Here is a 19,740-nt window from a genome sequence, read left to right as displayed (position 1 = left end):
GGGGCTGCCATGCTCGCGGCAGAACCAGACACCAAGCGAGGCAGAGATCAGCCAGAGTCTTTCAAAGGCAGCCGGTACAGTGTGTACCACGACCTCCACACCCACAACACCAACGAATGTCAAGAGCTCCGAGCCATGCGAGAAGGGAGGATCGGCCGACGCCCCGACCGCAACGATCGCGGCTACGGCCGAGGAGGAAGAAGGAACGCAGGACGCTGGGAAGACCGCGGCCCTCGCCAAGGGTGGCGCGATCGACCTCGCGAGGATCGCTGGCAGGATCAGCCTCGCGAGGATCGTCCACCAGGGAACGCTGGCTTCCCTCCACTGCCACCGCAGCCAAGCAGAAACGAGGGCCATCATCAGGACGAGGGGGCTGGGGGCTTCCAGGAGCCACGCGCGATCGCCTGCATCCTGGGCGGAGCTCAAGCCCCAGCCTCTCAGCGCATCTTCAAGCAGTTTGCCCGTGAAGTGAATGCAGTCCTCCCCAAGCTCGAAGCCACGCGCCCCCTCAGGTGGTCGGCGTGCGCTATCACGTTCAGCTCAGCGGATCAGCTCAAGTGCGTGGCCGCAGCCGGAGTCCTCCCGATGCTTTGCTCCCCAGTCATCAGCAACGTGCAAGTCACCAGGACCCTCATCGACGGCGGGGCAGGTCTCAACGTCTTGTCCGTAGAGACATTCAACAATCTCCAAGTGCCTTACGATCAGCTTCAGCCAACCAAGCAATTCTCCGGAGTCACCGATGGCTCCACGTTTCCGATTGGGCAGGTCCGACTCCCTGTAACCTTCGGGGCGCGCAACAACTACCGCACTGAGCTCATCGACTTCGACGTCGCCCACATTCGCCTGCCGTACAATGCCATCCTCGGCTACCCAGCTCTCGCCAAGTTCATGGCTGTGACTCATCACGGCTACAATGTCCTCAAGATGCCAGGAAGCGGTGGAGTCATCACGGTGCCCTGTGAAGAAAGAGACGCAGTGTGCTCCCTGGAGCGAGCTTTTCAGGCCGTGTCACTTGAAGACCCAAATCGCGGGAGCGGGAGGCTCCATGAGACCGCTCCCAAGAAGAAGAAGACATCGCCAGGCCCGACCCCTCAGGAGGCAGGCCCTTCAGGGTCTGCGCCTGCTCAGGGGGTACCTCCTTTTGTCGCATAGGGAGGCGCTCCCGGCGCCCTCCTCAAGCAGGGCTCAGGGGCTCCCTCCTGGAGGGCCACCGACCTTGCTAAGGTCACGAGGGAGGCGCTTTGGCACCACTTGGAGGCGTGTTTCAGAGCACGTCTCCATCAGGAAGGAGCAAGGCAAGGAGGGCCAAACCCTCAGGAGTTCGTCAGTCAGATCACGCAGGAGTTGCAGGAGTCAAGAGTCATGAGTGGCAGCCGCCGCTTACTCGCCATAGCTCCCCATCCAGGCGAGGATGGTGGGCTGCGCGTCTGCATCAACATCCCAGGGCTCAACCGAGCCGCCTCTCAGGAGTGCTTCTGGCCCTCACGCGTGGGGCGCTGCAAAGGCCCTCCCCACAGCTACGTTCGCATGCCCTACGGCTTGCCGAACACAGCTGTTGTGCGCCAGTGCCTCATGAGGAGCATCCTGGAGGCTCAGGAGGCCAGGCGTTCCGCAGTCCTGGCGAAGATGGAGACGGTTCACGAAGAGCCACCAGCGCCTCCGGAGCCTCCCGAGGCTCCTGGGCCTGGGGGCTCGTGAAGATCGGCTTCCACAGCCCGCAACGCCCGCTACTTCAACACCCCTTCGTATTCAATGCTATCAGGTGACATCCTTCAAGTTTCGTTTCCAGCTGGGAGCGCCCTCAGGGCTGCATCATTCCTAGGCCGCGTGGGTACGTCCCTGCGGCGTGTATCCCTTTTGTTCATGTTTTTAGCTTACCTTGTTGGTGCCGCCCTTCGGGCTGCATCGTCCCCAAGTCGCTCGGGTCAGACCCAGCGGCGTGTACCCCTCTTGCGTTTATTTTCGGGCCATGCATCCGACCCATCATGCTTGTTATTTGATGCCCGTCCGCGGCACCTCTTCTTCCTTCATGTCGGCCGCTTGCACGTTAAAGGGGGGGGGGGTGCCTGAGCATCGCGACTCAGGGCTCCTACTGGCTCTCCAGCCCTCACCCTCTGGCTTTGTCCACGGCATCGCGACCTGGCAAACCAGCGACGGCTGAGACCCGCTCGAGAGCCGGGACCCAAGGACGTAGAGCAGAAAGGGGAGCAAAGGCGAGAGGGAAGAGGCACGCGGGGACCTCGCCAGGCAACCCCTCGCCAGCCAATGCGCGGACTTCGCGCCGCACCAGGAAGCGGCTCCTGACTCTCGAGATAAGTCATCCTTAGGGGCCACTAGCTATCGTAGCATCGTCCCCGCATCAAATGCAATCCCGTATTAGCAACGTCGCGCTCCTTTCTCACCGAACGATGGCTGCTTGAGCGCTAAAGGGGACCTCCCGAGCATCGCGACTCAGGGGCACTTACTGGACCCCGGGCCGCTCACCTCCTGGCCTTGACCACGGCATCACGACCTGGCATACCAGCGGTGGCTGAAGCTTGCCTTGGGACCGGGACCTGTCGGCGCAGAGCGTCGAGCCCTCGCGAGGTTCGAAAGGAGGAACTAAGCTAAGGCGGGACGAGCTTCTCACACTGCTTCACGATAAGGATCATATTAACAAAAGGGACTACAGACACCTTACAAGCCCCCACGGGGTGTGTTCTTGGCTCCTGGCTGGAACAAAAGACGCGTATCCTAAGGAGTCCTAGCTACAGGAACCATCGCGGCAGACGCCATCATCAACAGTGGGCCGTCAGGCACCGGCGCCAACCTCATCCAGATCAGAGGCGGCGGCGGCCTAAGGAGCTCGTCCTGCTCCGAGAGCGGCGCAGGCTCGGGGGCTCGTAGATGTCGTCGCTCGTCTCCGGAGTCGCGAAGAGCTCGGGGGAGTCGCTGGATCCTCCGTCACCCCCGCCGCTTGGAGAGCTGCTGGAAGAACGTGCGACGGCAGGCCTGGTCCCTGCCGCTCCAGAGCTTCTGCCGCTGCCTCTGAGACAGCACTCCAGCCGACGCCCATCGGCGTCGAAGACCTTGAAGAGCATCAAGGAGGCGCCATCATAATCCAGGTGGATCACGAGGGCCCCCTCCGATCGACAGACCCGAGCGATCTCGCCCCAGCCCCGGGTCATGAAGACCTTGCCGGGAGAGACGACCTCGACATCCGCATCGGTCGCAGGAGTCTGGCAGTCGGCGTGTTGCAGCCAGAGCCTGAAAGGCCCCCTTGGCGGAATCTCGAAGGCGATGGAAGGAGGAAGGCGAATCCAAGAGCGAGGAGGCATGGCGGCGTGGAGCACAAACTCTCGGGAGGAGCCCTCGGCGTGAACTCCAGGAGGGACAACGCGCACCGCCGTGACCCGCCGGCGCCGACGGCGACGACGTCCATGGCACCCGACATCAACTCCTGCAGGGCCCTCAAGGTGGGCGTACAAGGGCAGCGGGAACCCTGGCGGCGGCCGCTCGCACCAAGGCCTCGACACCTCCTGCCGCGCGCCCTCATCTCGGCGGCAGAGGACCAACCAGTTCTTCGGCGGAAGTGGGTCAGGACCCTCTCGGGGGGCCTTTCCCTTCTCTTCTGTGGAGAACCGGTGGATCGGGGCCATGGCGGCAAGGTGGAGCAATGGAGAAGATGAAGAAGAGGAGGAGTAGCAAAGGAAGATGAACTGGAATGGGTCGCGCCGTTCCGTACTTATAGCCGGAGGAGGCCAACTGTCGGCCTCCACGACCGCAGGTAATCATGACCCGTTTTTGCATGCAGGGACTTGTCAGTTCGTGCAGTTGCCGAGGCGTCGTGGGGGAGCGGAGCCGCCCACGTCCAACCAACCGCCACGCGGCGCCCGAGGCCGCAGGCTGTTGGGGCCCGCGACGCTTCGCACTTGCCCCTTCACTTCTCTGCTCAGCCAAGTCCGAGTGCGCCTTGGGCCCGGGGGCTACTGTCGGCGTTCTGGGAACAGGGGTCCCCAGACTTGCCTGCCTGCGGCCTGCGGCGTGGCTCAAGGGGCAGCCCAGCACGGCCCATCTTCATCAGCACGAGCTCAAGACCCTCGCGAGGGACCAAGCCTCGCGGGGCGGACGACATGAAGCTTCCTCAGGCACGGCCTCATCAGGCTGGCTCGCGAGAAGGCGGAGAGATCAAGGCGGGGTACCTCGCAAGGTGCCCATGACGCAAGACATGATGACCAAGGGCGCCAGGCGCGCGCCAGCCCGCGCGGTGTCCTCCCTTTCCTCTTTGGTGCAAAGGGGGCAAGCGCACACGAGAGCATCAAGCAAAGGCATCCATTTCGATGCAACAGGACCAAGACCGTCGCAACAGCAGGAAGGAAGTCATCATGGAGCCCAGGAAGGCGTCATCGTCAGAGCCTTTGACAGGCGAGGACCAACTTTAGTTAGGATAAGTGTACTAGATGTTCCCCTTCAAAATGGCCAATTGTTGGCGCCCTTCCTGCTCAATATTTGGGGAGAGGCCCAGGGCCTTTGCCTATAAATAGGACTAGCCACCACAAGGTAGGAAAGGGTGGATCATCACCCGGAAACCAGTAGAAGGAGCGAGTGAACTCCCCCTAGCAGTTCATCGCACCAGCCAAGAACAGACCCTCACGAGGCTGTTCTTCCTTGTATTGTTCATCATCAGCCCAAGAGGCAATCCACCACACCACACACTGGAGTAGGGTATTACACCACAATGGTAGCCTGAACCAGTATAAACCCTGTGTCTCTTGTGTTGTTCCTTTGATTGCTTTGATCATAGCGAGGCGGTGAGGTGCAGGTAGAAAGAGGGCGAAATCTCCGTGGGCACCCCAGTGTTCGAATCTAGAGGGTCTGCCGGAACCCGAAATCCGACAAAGTTGTTCCAAGAGACTCTCAAAATAATATAAGTGAAGCATGAGAGATCAACAATTTCTTCAAAATTAAGCCACTGCCGTGCTCTAAGAGATATAAGTGAAGCACTAGAGCAAAAATTATCTAGCTCAAAAGATATAAGTGAAGCACATAGAGTATTCTAATAAATTCCAATCAAGTGGGCTTCTCCCAAAAGGTGTGTACAGCAAGGATGATTGTGTTAGACTAAAAAGCAAAGACTAATATCATACATGACGCTCCAAGCAAAACACATATCATGTGGCGAATAAAAATATAGCTCCAAGTAAAGTTACCAATGAACGAAGACGAAAGAGGGGATGCCTTCCCGGGGCATCCCCAAGCTTAGGCTTTTGGCTATTCTAGAATATCTTGGGGTGCCATGGGCATCCCAAAGCTTAGGCTGTTGCCACTCCTTATTCCATAGTCCATCAAATCTTTACCCAAAACTTGAAAACTTCACAACACAAAACTCAACAGGAAATCTCATAAGCTCCGTTAGTGCAAGAAAGAAAAAACACCACATAAGGTACTGTAATGAACTCATTCTTTGTTTATATTGGTGTTAAACCTACTGTATTCCAAGTTCTCTATGGTTATAGATGCATCAAAATAAGCAAACAACACACGAAACGCAGAATCTGTCAAAAACAGAACAGTCTGTAGCAATCTGTAATTTTAGGTTAATTCTCGAACTCCAAAAATCTTACCAAAATAGGAAGTCCTAGGCAATTTGTCTATTGGTCTACATCAAAAAGAATCAACGCAAAATCACGTTTCTGTGATTTATTGAATTTTTTCTCGTGAGCGCAAAGTTTCTGTTTTTCAGCAGAATCAAATTAACTCGATTTATCCTAGGCAACTTGAATTTATCCTATAGGTTTTACTTGGCACAAACACTAAATAAAACATGATAATGAAGGAAATATGCCCTAGAGGCAATAATAAAGTTATTATTTATTTCCTTATAATCATGATAAATGTTTATTATTCATGCTAGAATTGTATTTACCGGAAACATAATACATGTGTGAATACATAGACAAACAAAGTGTCACTAGTATGCCTCTACTTGACTAGCTCGTTAATCAAAGATGGTTATGTTTCCTAACCATGAACAATGAGTTGTTATTTGATTAACGAGGTCACATCATTAGCAGAATGATCTGATTGACATGACCCATTCCATTAGCTTAGCACCCGATCGTTTAGTATGTTGCTATTGCTTTCTTCATGACTTATACATGTTCCTATGACTATGAGATTATGCAACTCCCGTTTACCGGAAGAACACTTTGGGTACTACCAAACGTCACAACGTAAATGGGTGACTATAAAGGAGTACTACAGGTGTCTCCAATGGTCGATGTTGGGTTGGCGTATTTCAAGATTAGGATTTGTCACTCCGATTGTCGGAGAGGTATCTCTGGGCCCTCTCGGCAATACACATCACATAAGCCTTGCAAGCATTACAACTAATATGTTAGTTGTGAGATGATGTATTACGGAACGATTAAAGAGACTTGCCGGTAACGAGATTGAACTAGGTATTGGATACCGACGATCGAATCTCAGGCAAGTAACATACCGATGACAAAGGGAACAACGTATGTTGTTATGCGGTCTGACCGATAAAGATCTTCGTAGAATATGTAGGAGACAATATGGGCATCCAGGTCCCGCTATTGGTTATTGACCGGAGACGTGTCTCGGTCATGTCTACATTGTTCTCGAACCCGTAGGGTCCGCACGCTTAAGGTTACGATGACAGTTATATTATGAGTTTATGCATTTTGATGTACCGAAGGTTGTTCGGAGTCCCGGATGTGATCACGGACATGACGAGGAGTCTCGAAATGGTCGAGACGTAAAGATTGATATATTGGAAGCCTATATTTGGATATCGGAAGTGTACCGGGTGAAATCGGGATTTTACCGGGTTACCGAGAGGGTTACCGGAACCCCCCGGGAGCTATTTGGGCCATAGTGGGCCTTAGTGGAAAAGAGAAGGGGCTGCCCTAGATGGGCTGCGCGCCCCCCCTTCCCCTAGTCCTATTAGGACTAGGAGAGGTGGCCGGCCCCCTCCTCCTCTTTTCCCCTCCGAGGAATCCTAGTTGGACTAGGATTGGAGGGGGAATCCTACTCCCAGAGGGAGTACGACTCTCCTGCGCCTCCCCCCCTTGGCCGGCCAGCCTCCCCTCCTCTCCTCCTTTATATACGGAGGCAGGGGCACCTCTAAACACACAAGTTGACACAAGTTGATCCACGTGATCAATTCCTTAGCCGTGTGCGGTGCCCCCTGCCACCATATTCCTCGATAATACTGTAGCGGAGTTTAGGCGAAGCCCTGCTGCTGTAGTTCATCAAGATCGTCACCACGCCGTCGTGCTGACGAAACTCTTCCCCAACACTTTGCTGGATCGGAGTCCGGGGATCGTCATCGAGCTGAACGTGTGCTCGAACTCGGAGGTGTCGTAGTTTCGGTACTTGATCGGTTGGATCGAGAAGACGTACGACTACTTCCTCTACGTCGTGTCATCGCTTCCGCAGTCGGTCTGCGTTGGGTACATAGACAATACTCTCCCCTCGTTGCTATGCATCACATGATCCTGTGTGTGCGTAGGAAATTTTTTGAAATTACTACGAAACCCTACAGTGGTATCAGAGCCAGGTTATTTATGTTGATGTTATATGCACGAGTAGAACACAAGTGAGTTGTGGACGATACAAGTCATACTGCCTACCAGCATGTCATACTTTGATTCGGCGGTATTGTTGGACGAGACGACCCGAACCAACCTTACGCGTACGCTTACGCGAGACCGGTTCCCTCGACGTGCTTTGCACAGAGATGGCTTGCGGGCGACTGTCTCTCCAACTTTAGTTGAACCAAGTATGGCTACGCCCGGTCCTTGCAAGGTTAAAACGGAGTCTATTTGACAAACTATCGTTGTGCTTTTGATGCGTAGGTGAGATTGGTTCTTACTTAAGCCCGTAGCAGCCACGTAAAACAAGCAACAACAAAGTAGAGGACGTCTAACTTGTTTTTGCAGGGCATGTTGTGATGTGATATGGTCAAAGCATGATGCTGAATTTTATTGTATGAGATGATCATGTTTTGTAACCGAGTTATCGGCAACTGGCAGGAGCCATATGGTTGTCGCTTTATTGTATGCAATGCAATCGCGATGTAATGCTTTACTTTATTACTAAAGGGTAGTGATAGTCGTGGAAGCATAAGATTGGCGAGACGACAACGATGCTACGATGGAGATCAAGGTGTCGCGCCGGTGACGATGGTGACCATGACGGTGCTTCAGAGATGGAGATCACAAGCACAAGATGATGATGACCATATCATATCACTTATATTGATTGCATGTGATGTTTATCTTTTTATGCATCTTATCTTGCTTTGATTGACGGTAGCATTATAAGATGATCTCTCACTAAATTATCAAGAAGTGTTCTCCCTGAGTATGCACCGTTGCCAAAGTTTGTCGTGCCCAGACACCACGTGATGATCGGGTGTGATAAGCTCTACGTCCATCTACAACGGGTGCAAGCCAGTTTTGCAGACGCAGAATACTCAGGTTAAACTTGACGAGCCTAGCATATGCAGATATGGCCTCGGAACACGGAGACCGAAAGGTCGAGCGTGAATCATATAGTAGATATGATCAACATAACGATGTTCACCATTGAAAACTACTCCATCTCACGTGATGATCGGTCATGGTTTAGTTGATTTGGATCACGTAATCACTTAGAGGATTAGAGGGATTTCTATCAAAGTGGGAGTTCTTATATAATATGATTAATTGAACTTAAATTTATCATGAACTTAGTACCTGATAGTATCTTGCTTGTTTATGTTGATTGTAGATAGATGGCTCGTGCTGTTGTTCCGTTGAATTTTAATGCGTTCCTTGAGAAAGCAAAGTTGAAAGATGATGGTAGCAATTACACGGACTGGGTCCGTAACTTGAGGATTATCCTCATTGCTGCACAGAAAAATTACGTCCTGGAAGCACCGCTGGGTGCCAGGCCTGCTGCTGGAGCAACACCAGATGTTATGAACGTCTGGCAGACCAAAGCTGATGACTACTCGATAGTTCAGTGTGCCATGCTTTACGGCTTAGAATCGGGACTTCAACGATGTTTTGAACGTCATGGAGCATATGAGATGTTCCAGGAGTTGAAGTTAATATTTCAAGCAAATGCCCGAATTGAGAGATATGAAGTCTCCAATAAGTTCTATAGCTGCAAGATGGAGGAGAACAGTTCTGTCAGTGAGCATATACTCAAAATGTCTGGGTATAATAATCACTTGATTCAATTGGGAGTTAATCTTCCGGATGATTGCGTCATTGACAGAATTCTCCAATCACTGCCACTAAGCTACAAGAGCTTCGTGATGAACTATAATATGCAAGGGATGAACAAGACTATTCCCGAGCTCTTCGCAATGCTGAAAGCTGCGGAGGTAGAAATCAAGAAGGAGCATCAAGTGTTGATGGTTAACAAGACCACTAGTTTCAAGAAAAAGGGCAAAGGGAAGAAAAAGGGGAACTTCAAGAAGAACGGCAAGCAAGTTGCTGCTCAAGAGAAGAAACCCAAGTCTGGACCTAAGCCTGAAACTGAGTGCTTCTACTGCAAGCAGACTGGTCACTGGAAGCGGAACTGCCCCAAGTATTTGGCGGATAAGAAGGATGGCAAGGTGAACAAAGGTATATGTGATATACATGTTATTGATGTGTACCTTACTAGAGCTCGCAGTAGCACCTGGGTATTTGATACTGGTTCTGTTGCTAATATTTGCAACTCGAAACAGGGACTACGGAATAAGCGGGCACTGGCAAAGGACGAGGTGACGATGCGCGTGGGAAACGGTTCCAAAGTCGATGTAATCGCAGTTGGCACGCTACCTCTACATCTACCTTCGGGATTAATATTAGACCTAAATAATTGTTATTTGGTGCCAGCGTTGAGCATGAACATTATATCTGGATCTTGTTTAATGCGAGACGGTTATTCATTTAAATCAGAGAATAATGGTTGTTCTATTTATATGAGTAATATCTTTTATGGTCATGCACCCTTGAAGAGTGGTCTATTCTTATTGAATCTCGATAGTAGTAATACACATATTCATAATATTGAAGCCAAAAGATGCAGAGTTGATAATGAAAGTGCAACTTATTTGTGGCACTGTCGTTTAGGTCATATCGGTATAAAGCGCATGAAGAAACTCCATGCTGATGGACTTTTGGAACCACTTGATTATGAATCACTTGGTACTTGCGAACCGTGCCTCATGGGCAAGATGACTAAAACACCGTTCTCCGGTACTATGGAGAGAGCAACAGATTTGTTGGAAATCATACATACTGATGTATGTGGCCCGATGAATATTGAGGCTCGTGGCGGATATCATTATTTTCTCACCTTCACAGACGATTTAAGCAGATATGGGTATATCTACTTAATGAAACATAAGTCTGAAACATTTGAAAAGTTCAAAGAATTTCAGAGTGAAGTTGAAAATCATCGTAACAAGAAAATAAAGTTTCTATGATCTGATCGTGGAGGAGAATATTTGAGTTACGAGTTTGGTGTACATTTGAAAACTGTGGAATAGTTTCGCAACTCACGCCACCCGGAACACCACAGCGTAATGGTGTGTCCGAACGTCGTAATCGTACTTTACTAGATATGGTGCGATCTATGATGTCTCTTACTGATTTACCGCTATCTTTTTGGGGATATGCTTTAGAGACGGCCGCATTCACGTTAAATAGGGCACCATCAAAATCCGTTGAGACGACGCCTTATGAACTGTGGTTTGGCAAGAAACCAAAGTTGTCGTTTCTTAAAGTTTGGGGCTGCGATGCTTATGTGAAAAAGCTTCAACCTGATAAGCTCGAACCCAAATCGGAGAAATGTGTCTTCATAGGATACCCAAAGGAAACTGTTGGGTACACCTTCTATCACAGATCCGAAGGCAAGACATTCGTTGCTAAGAATGGATCATTTCTAGAGAAGGAGTTTCTCTCGAAAGAAGTGAGTGGGAGGAAAGTAGAACTTGACGAGGTAACTGTACCTGCTCCCTTACTGGAAAGTAGTTCATCACAGAAAACTATTTCAGTGACACCTACACCAGTTAGTGAGGAAGCCAATGATAATGATCATGAAACTTCAGATCAAGATACTGCTGAACCTCGTAGATCAACCAGAGTAAGATCCGCACCAGAGTGGTACGGTAATCCTGTTCTGGAGGTCATGCTACTAGATCATGATGAACCTACGAACTATGAAGAAGCGATGGTGAGCCCAGATTCCGCAAAGTGGCTTGAAGCCATGAAATCTGAGATGGGATCCATGTATGAGAACAAAGTATGGACTTTGGTTGACTTGCCCGATGATCGGCAAGCAATTGAGAATAAATGGATCTTTAAGAAGAAGACTGACGCTGATGGTAATGTTACTGTCTACAAAGCTCGACTTGTTGCAAAAGGTTTTCGGCAAGTTCAAGGGATTGACTACGATGAGACCTTCTCACCCGTAGCGATGCTTAAGTCCGTCCAAATCATGTTAGCAATTGCCGCATTTTATGATTATGAAATTTGGCAAATGGATGTCAAAACTGCATTCCTGAATGGATTTCTGGAAGAAGAGTTGTATATGATGCAACCAGAAGGTTTTGTCAATCCAAAAGGAGCTAACAAAGTGTGCAAACTCCAGCGATCCATTTATGGACTGGTGCAAGCCTCTCGGAGTTGGAATAAATGTTTTGATAGTGTGATCAAAGCATTTGGTTTTATACAGACTTTCGGAGAAGCCTGTATTTACAAGAAAGTGAGTGGGAGCTCTGTAGCATTTCTGATATTATATGTGGATGACATATTACTGATTGGAAATGATATAGAATTTCTGGATGGCATAAAGGGATACTTGAATAAAAGTTTTTCAATGAAAGACCTCGGTGAAGCTGCTTACATATTAGGCATTAAGATCTATAGAGATAGATCAAGACGCTTAATTGGACTTTCACAAAGCACATACCTTGACAAGATTTTGAAGAAATTCAAAATGGATCAAGCAAAGAAAGGATTCTTGCCTGTATTACAAGGTGTGAAATTGAGTAAGACTCAATGCCCGACCACTGCAGAAGATAGAGAGAATATGAAAGATGTTCCCTATGCATCAGCCATAGGCTCTATCATGTATGCAATGCTGTGTACCAGACCTGATGTGTGCCTTGCTATAAGTTTAGCAGGGAGGTACCAAAGTAATCCAGGAGTGGATCACTGGACAGCGGTCAAGAACATCCTGAAATACCTGAAAAGGACTAAGGATATGTTTCTCGTATATGGAGGTGACAAAGAGCTCATCGTAAAAGGTTACGTTGATGCAAGCTTTGACACTGATCCGGACGATTCTAAATCGCAAACCGGATACGTGTTTACATTAAACGGTGGAGCTGTCAATTGGTGCAGTTCTAAACAAAGCGTCGTAGCGGGATCTACATGTGAAGCGGAATACATAGCTGCTTCGGAAGCAGCAAATGAAGGAGTCTGGATGAAGGAGTTCATATCCGATCTAGGTATCATACCTAGTGCATCGGGTCCAATGAAAATCTTTTGTGACAATACTGGTGCAATTGCCTTGGCAAAGGAATCCAGATTTCACAAAAGGACCAAACACATCAAGAGACGCTTCAACTCCATCCGGGATCTAGTCCAGGTGGGAGACATAGAGATTTGCAAGATACATACGGATCTGAATGTTGCAGACCCGTTGACTAAGCCTCTTCCACGAGCAAAACATGATCAGCACCAAGGCTCCATGGGTGTTAGAATCATTACAGTGTAATCTAGATTATTGACTCTAGTGCAAGTGGGAGACTGAAGGAAATATGCCCTAGAGGCAATAATAAAGTTATTATTTATTTCCTTATAATCATGATAAATGTTTATTATTCATGCTAGAATTGTATTTACCGGAAACATAATACATGTGTGAATACATAGACAAACAAAGTGTCACTAGTATGCCTCTACTTGACTAGCTCGTTAATCAAAGATGGTTATGTTTCCTAACCATGAACAATGAGTTGTTATTTGATTAGCGAGGTCACATCATTAGCAGAATGATCTGATTGACATGACCCATTCCATTAGCTTAGCACCCGATCGTTTAGTATGTTGCTATTGCTTTCTTCATGACTTATACATGTTCCTATGACTATGAGATTATGCAACTCCCGTTTACCGGAGAAACACTTTGGGTACTACCAAACGTCACAACGTAAATGGGTGACTATAAAGGAGTACTATAGGTGTCTCCAATGGTCGATGTTGGGTTGGCGTATTTCGAGATTAGGATTTGTCACTCCGATTGTCGGAGAGGTATCTCTGGGCCCTCTCGGTAATACACATCACATAAGCCTTGCAAGAATTACAACTAATATGTTAGTTGTGAGATGATGTATTACGGAACGAGTAAAGAGACTTGCCGGTAACGAGATTGAACTAGGTATTGGATACCGACGATCGAATCTCAGGCAAGTAACATACCGATGACAAAGGGAACAACGTATGTTGTTATGCGGTCTGACCGATAAAGATCTTCGTAGAATATGTAGGAGCCAATATGGGCATCCAGGTCCCGCTATTGGTTATTGACCGGAGACGTGTCTCGGTCATGTCTACATTGTTCTCGAACCCGTAGGGTCCGCACGCTTAAGGTTACGATGACAGTTATATTATGAGTTTATGCATTTTGATGTACCGAAGGTTGTTCGGAGTCCCGGATGTGATCACGGACATGACGAGGAGTCTCGAAATGGTCGAGACGTAAATATTGATATATTGGAAGCCTATATTTGGATATCGGAAGTGTTCCGGGTGAAATCGGGATTTTACCGGGTTACCGAGAGGGTTACCGGAACCCCCCGGGAGCTATTTGGGCCATAGTGGGCCTTAGTGGAAAAGAGAAGGGGCTGCCCTGGATGGGCTGCGCCCCCCCTTCCCCTAGTCCTATTAGGACTAGGAGAGGTGGCCGGCCCCCTCCTCCTCTTTTCCCCTCCGAGGAATCCTAGTTGGACTAGGATTGGAGGGGGAATCCTACTCCCAGAGGGAGTAGGACTCTCCTGCGCCTCCCCCCCTTGGCCGGCCAGCCTCCCCTCCTCTCCTCCTTTATATACGGAGGCAGGGGCACCTCTAAACACACAAGTTGACACAAGTTGATCCACATGATTAATTCCTTAGCCGTGTGCGGTGCCCCCTGCCACCATATTCCTCGATAATACTGTAGCGGAGTTTAGGCGAAGCCCTGCTGCTGTAGTTCATCAAGATCGTCACCACGCCGTCGTGCTGACGAAACTCTTCCCCAACACTTTGCTGGATCGGAGTCCGGGGATCGTCATCGAGCTGAACGTGTGCTCGAACTCGGAGGTGCCGTAGTTTCGGTACTTGATCGGTTGGATCGAGAAGACGTACGACTACTTCCTCTACGTCGTGTCATCGCTTCCGCAGTCGGTCTGCGTTGGGTACATAGACAATACTCTCCCCTCGTTGCTATGCATCACATGATCCTGTGTGTGCGTAGGAAATTTTTTGAAATTACTACGAAACCCTACAGATAACACATCTAAACAGAAAGTAGATACAAAATTTATTACGAAATGGGACAAAAACAAAAAACCAAAAGAAAATTGGGTTGCCTCCCAACTAGCGCTATCGTTTAATGCCCCTAGCTAGGCATAAAAGCGAAGATAGATCTAATTAGTGCCATCTTTGACGCTTGATTCATAAGTAGAGAACTTGTAATCCTTAGGAATTTCTTTCTTTTTAGTAATGATTAAACTTCTAGGCAAGGAATCAAGAAATTTACTTGTAGCAAAAGGTTCCTAATGATAGTGGAAAAACTGAAGTGAACACTTATGGATTTGAGATACGCACATTCCTTACTAGAAGATCCACCCTTATTTTTAGGAACATATATTAATTTGCCAAATTTACTAGGAGGAGCTGGAGTATTTTTCATGGATGAAAAGGCAGACCCTAAGTTAGTAATTATATTCTCAAGTTTACCAATTCTTGTAGATTCTTGTTCTACTTTTTCATTAACTATAGGTTCCTTTTCTTTAAGATTTTTCAGAGAAACTCCAACCTTAGATACATATTGGGTAATTTGGTTGTGGATGTTTTTATCCAAATTTTCAATTAACTCTACAGTGGCAACTTTATTTTCAATAATTTCAAGCCTTTGCATCACATGTTCTAAGGTTAAAATAGTTCCATTAACCAAAAGAGGTGGTGGGCCAAACAAATCTAACATAGCATTATAAGCATCAAACGTATGGCTAATCAAGAAATCCCCTCCAGTAATGGTATCAAGAATGCACCTATTGCAAGGAGTGATGCCTACATAAAAATTGCGAAGAAGAACGGAAGTAGAAAGCTTCCTATTATATTCACCTATTGCAAGGAGTGATGCCTACATAAAAATTGCGAAGAAGAACGGAAGTAGAAAGCTTCCTATTATATTTATTTTGAGCATTGCAAATTCTATGCCAAGCATCTTTTAAATTTTCTCCCTCCCTTTGTTTAAAATTAACAATTTCATGTTCGGGAGTAACAACAAGGATAGGAGGACTAGCCATTAAGACAAGGTAAACAATCTAACACATGAGCAAACAGAAAAAGGCAAGCGAAAGAGAGAGGAGGTTGGGAAAGAGAGGGCGAATAAAACGGCAAGTGTGAAGTGGGGGACAGGAAAATGAGAGGCAAATGGCAAATAATGTAAATGCGAGGGAGATGAGTTTGAGATGGGTACTTGGTATGTCTAGACATGAGCGAAGACCTCCCCGGCAACGGCGCCAGAAATCCTTCTTGCTACGTCTTGAGCTTGCGTTGGTTTTCCTTGACGGGGAAAGGGTGATGCAGCACAGTAGCGTAAGTATTTCCCTCGGTTTTTGAGAACCAAGGTATCAATCCAGTAGGAGGCTCCTCAAAAGTCCCATGCACCTACACAAAGAAACAAAGAACTTGCAACCAACGCGATAAAGGGGTTGTCAATCCCTTCACGGCCACTTGCGAAAGTGAGATCTGATAGAGATAATATGATAAGACAAATATATTTTTGGTATTTTATGATATAGATTGGAAAAGTAAAGATGCAAATAAAAGTAGACTGAAAGCTTATATGATAAAAGATAGACCCGGGGGCCATAGGTTTCACTAGAGGCTTCTCTCAAGATAGCATAAATATTACGGTGGGTGAACAAATTACTGTCAAGCAATTGATAGAAAAGCTAATAATTATGAGATTATCTAGGTATGATCATGTATATAGGCATCACATCCGTGGCAAGTAGACCGATTCCTGCCTGCATCTACTACTATTACTCCACACATTGACCGCTATCCAGCATGCATCTAGAGTATTAAGTTCATAAGAACAGAGTAACGCTTTAAGAAAGATGACATGATGTAGAGGGATAAACTCATGCAATATGATATAAACCCCATCTTTTTATCCTTGATGGCAACAATACAATACGTGCCTTGCTGCCCCTGCTGTCTCTGGGAAAGGACACCGCGAGATTGAACCCAAAGCTAAGCACTTCTCCCATGGCAAGAAAGATCAATATAGTAGGCCAAACCAAACCGATAATTCGAAGAGACTTTCAAAGATAACTCAATCATACATAAAAGAACTCAGAGGAGATTCAAATATTTCTCATAGATAAACTTGATCATAAACCCACAATTCATCGGATCTCGACAAACACACCGCAAAAAGAGTTACATTGAATAGATCTCCAAGAAGAGGAAGGAGAACATGGTACTGAGATTTAAAGAGAGAGAAGAAGCCATCTAGCTAATATCTATGGACCCGAAGGTCTCTGGTAAACTACTCACAACTCATCGGAGAGGCCTTGGAGTTGATGTAGAGGCCCTCCATGGTTGATTCCTCCCCCGGCAGAGTGCCGACGACGGCTCCAAGACGGGATCTCGCGGATACAGAAGGTTGCGGTGGTGGAAATTGTTTTTTGGTGGCTCCCCTGATGGTTTCGGGGTACATAGGTATATATAGGAGGAAGAAGTACGTCGGTGGACGCCCGAGGGGCCCACGAGATAGGGGGCGTGCCCAGTAGGGGGGGGGGCGCTCTCCACCCTCGTGGCTTCCTCGATTGCTTCTTGACTTGCACTCCAAGTCCTCCGGATCACGTTTGTTCCAAATATATCGCTCCCGAAGGTTTCATTCCGTTTGGACTCCTTTTGATATTCCTTTTCTTCAAAACACTGAAATAGGCAAAAAAACAGCAATACGGGCTGGGCCTCCGGTTAGTAGGTTAGTCCCAAAAATGATATAAAAGTGTAAAGTAAAGCCCATAAACATCCAAAACAGGTAATATATTAGCATGGAACAATCAAAAATTATAGATACATTGGAGACGTATCACTTGCCTCGTGTTCTTCCCGGGTGTTCAGGATTTCCCAGGGTGCGCGTAAGCTCATCATTCTCTCTGTTGGGCATGAATACCCCCTTTCGAGCTTCTTCTATTGCTTCAACTAACTTAACATCTGCTCCTTGAAGACATGCCTTCTTCGAAACCTGGCCTGTCTTCGGGTCCAACGCCCCCCCCCCATGCACATAGAAACAAGTTTTGCACCTGGGGGGGGCAGCTCAATGTAACTGGAATGACCTGTGCAGCCAGCATCTCCTGCTCAGACTTATCCCACTTAGGCATTGACACCGCGTAGCCACCTGGCCCCAGCCTATGGAATTGCTCTTTCTTGTGGCATTGGCCTTGTTTTTTCTGGACCATTCCTTAGATAATTCTGATGCCTTGAATTTCACGAAAGCCGTACAGTATTCTCTTTGGTTCTCCAGTGTTCCCTTGAATTCTGGAGTCTTCTTTCCTGCTTTGACATAGTTATTCCATACCGTTTTCTTGTGGTTGTTGAATGCAATTGCCATCTTCCTAAGAGCAGCATCCTTGACTTTCTCCACATCTGCAGCTGTGAAATGATCTGGTAGGGTGAAATGTTCCATGAGATCTTCCCAAAGCGCAATTTTTGCTCTGTCGTCGAAAAAAGTAAGATCTGGACGGGGCTTTAATGGATGTTTCCATTCTTGAAGGGAGATCGGGAGTTTGTCCTTCACAAGAACACCGCACTGATGAACGAACTTGTTCGCAATGTTCTTTGGCGCTATTGGTTCGCCATTCGTTTTGATGGCATCGATGTTGTACTTTACGCCCTCCTTCAACTTTTTTCCCGGGCCTCGCACTCTGCTTGTAGAAGATTTGCTCGATCCAGAGGGCTCAAAATAAGAAAGATCGATTCGTCAATATATCTTCAAATCATTTAAAACATGTGAGATCACCAAATGACTGCTTATATAAATATACCTCGCGCGGTCTCTGTTTTATCAAGATCAACATTTTCTTCGCCATCATAATCATTAATATCTTCTCCATCATAATCATTAACTTCTTTGCCATCACAACCCATGACTTCATCAATTCGGTCATTGCGATCGAATATCATATCATCACCCTCCCCGATATTGTTCAGATATTGGGAGCAGTCATCTTCTTCATTTCGATTATCTGGCGTGTGAGGGAAGCGTATGATCTCGAACATCGCCTCTTCTCCCTCTCTGCCGGTATTGTCTGCCATAGCTTTTATTTAACAAATCCAGAAGAAATATAAAACAATTTAGTATTCAAATTGCAATATGCATGCATGCAATCAATAAGAGGAAATCCTGAATCATAGTACATAATATGCATCGTCTCGAATAATATATAACCTCGAATACATCGTCTTGAATATTATATATTGAATACATCACTAGCTAGCTAGCTAATAAAGATCGAATACTATAGAATAATCTAGGCCACTCGCGGTTCCTGAGGCGCGGGCGGTGGACACCCAAAGAGAAGGAACCATCATAGGATCATAGCTCCGGTCATATCCCCAAAGACCCTGCCAGGTATTGAAGAACCTGACGTCCATAGCAGCCATGTAGCGACGGACGTGCTCGTCCTCCTCCCTGACATGGTGACGCACCACCTACAGCGGGGCCGGCTCCCTCCGCACCGAAAGTGGCCCACGGGAATGCCACCAAAGGAGCTCAGGGTCGACGACGGGACCCGATTTCCTCACCAAGCGGCGAGCCCCTGAAGGTAGCACCTCCCAGTGCCAGCCCGGCGGAGCCCAGTCCCGGACATGGGTCCTCTGAAGCAGGACGTCGCCGCGAAAGGGTCGACGGCGAGAATGCGGGCCGGGCATCATCGAGAACAAATACTATACGCCACAAAAGTAACATTTTTTAAATGATTGGGGTGTGATTTCTTATAAGCAAATTCTAAATTTGTATAACTAAAATTATAAGAAACTAAAACTAACATTTCTATAACATTTCTATAACAATTTGAAATTAATCTAATTCATCTAGCTAAAACTAACATTTCTAAAATTTACATTTCTATAAAATTTTATAACAATTTGAAATTAATCTAATTCATCTAGCTAAAACTAACATTTCTAAAATTTCAGACATTTCTATAACATTTCTAACATTTCTATATACTACTTGACATTAATATAATCTAATTAATTAATTCATCTAAAACTTTGTATGAAAAACAGAAAAACAGAAAAAACTAAAAACTAAAAACAGAAAAATTGTGTGTGGGTGCGCGCGTGTATAGTGTGAGTGTGTGTGTGTGTGTGCGTGTAGTGTGTGTGTGTGCGCGCGTGACGGGGACGGCGACTGAGGGAGTCCCGGACTAGGGGGTGTCCCGATAGCCGAACTATCATCATC

Source organism: Triticum dicoccoides, chromosome 4B, assembly GCF_002162155.2.
Source record: "Triticum dicoccoides isolate Atlit2015 ecotype Zavitan chromosome 4B, WEW_v2.0, whole genome shotgun sequence".
Taxonomy (NCBI): Eukaryota; Viridiplantae; Streptophyta; class Magnoliopsida; order Poales; family Poaceae; genus Triticum; species Triticum dicoccoides.
Note: the sequence above shows the minus strand (reverse complement) of the source record.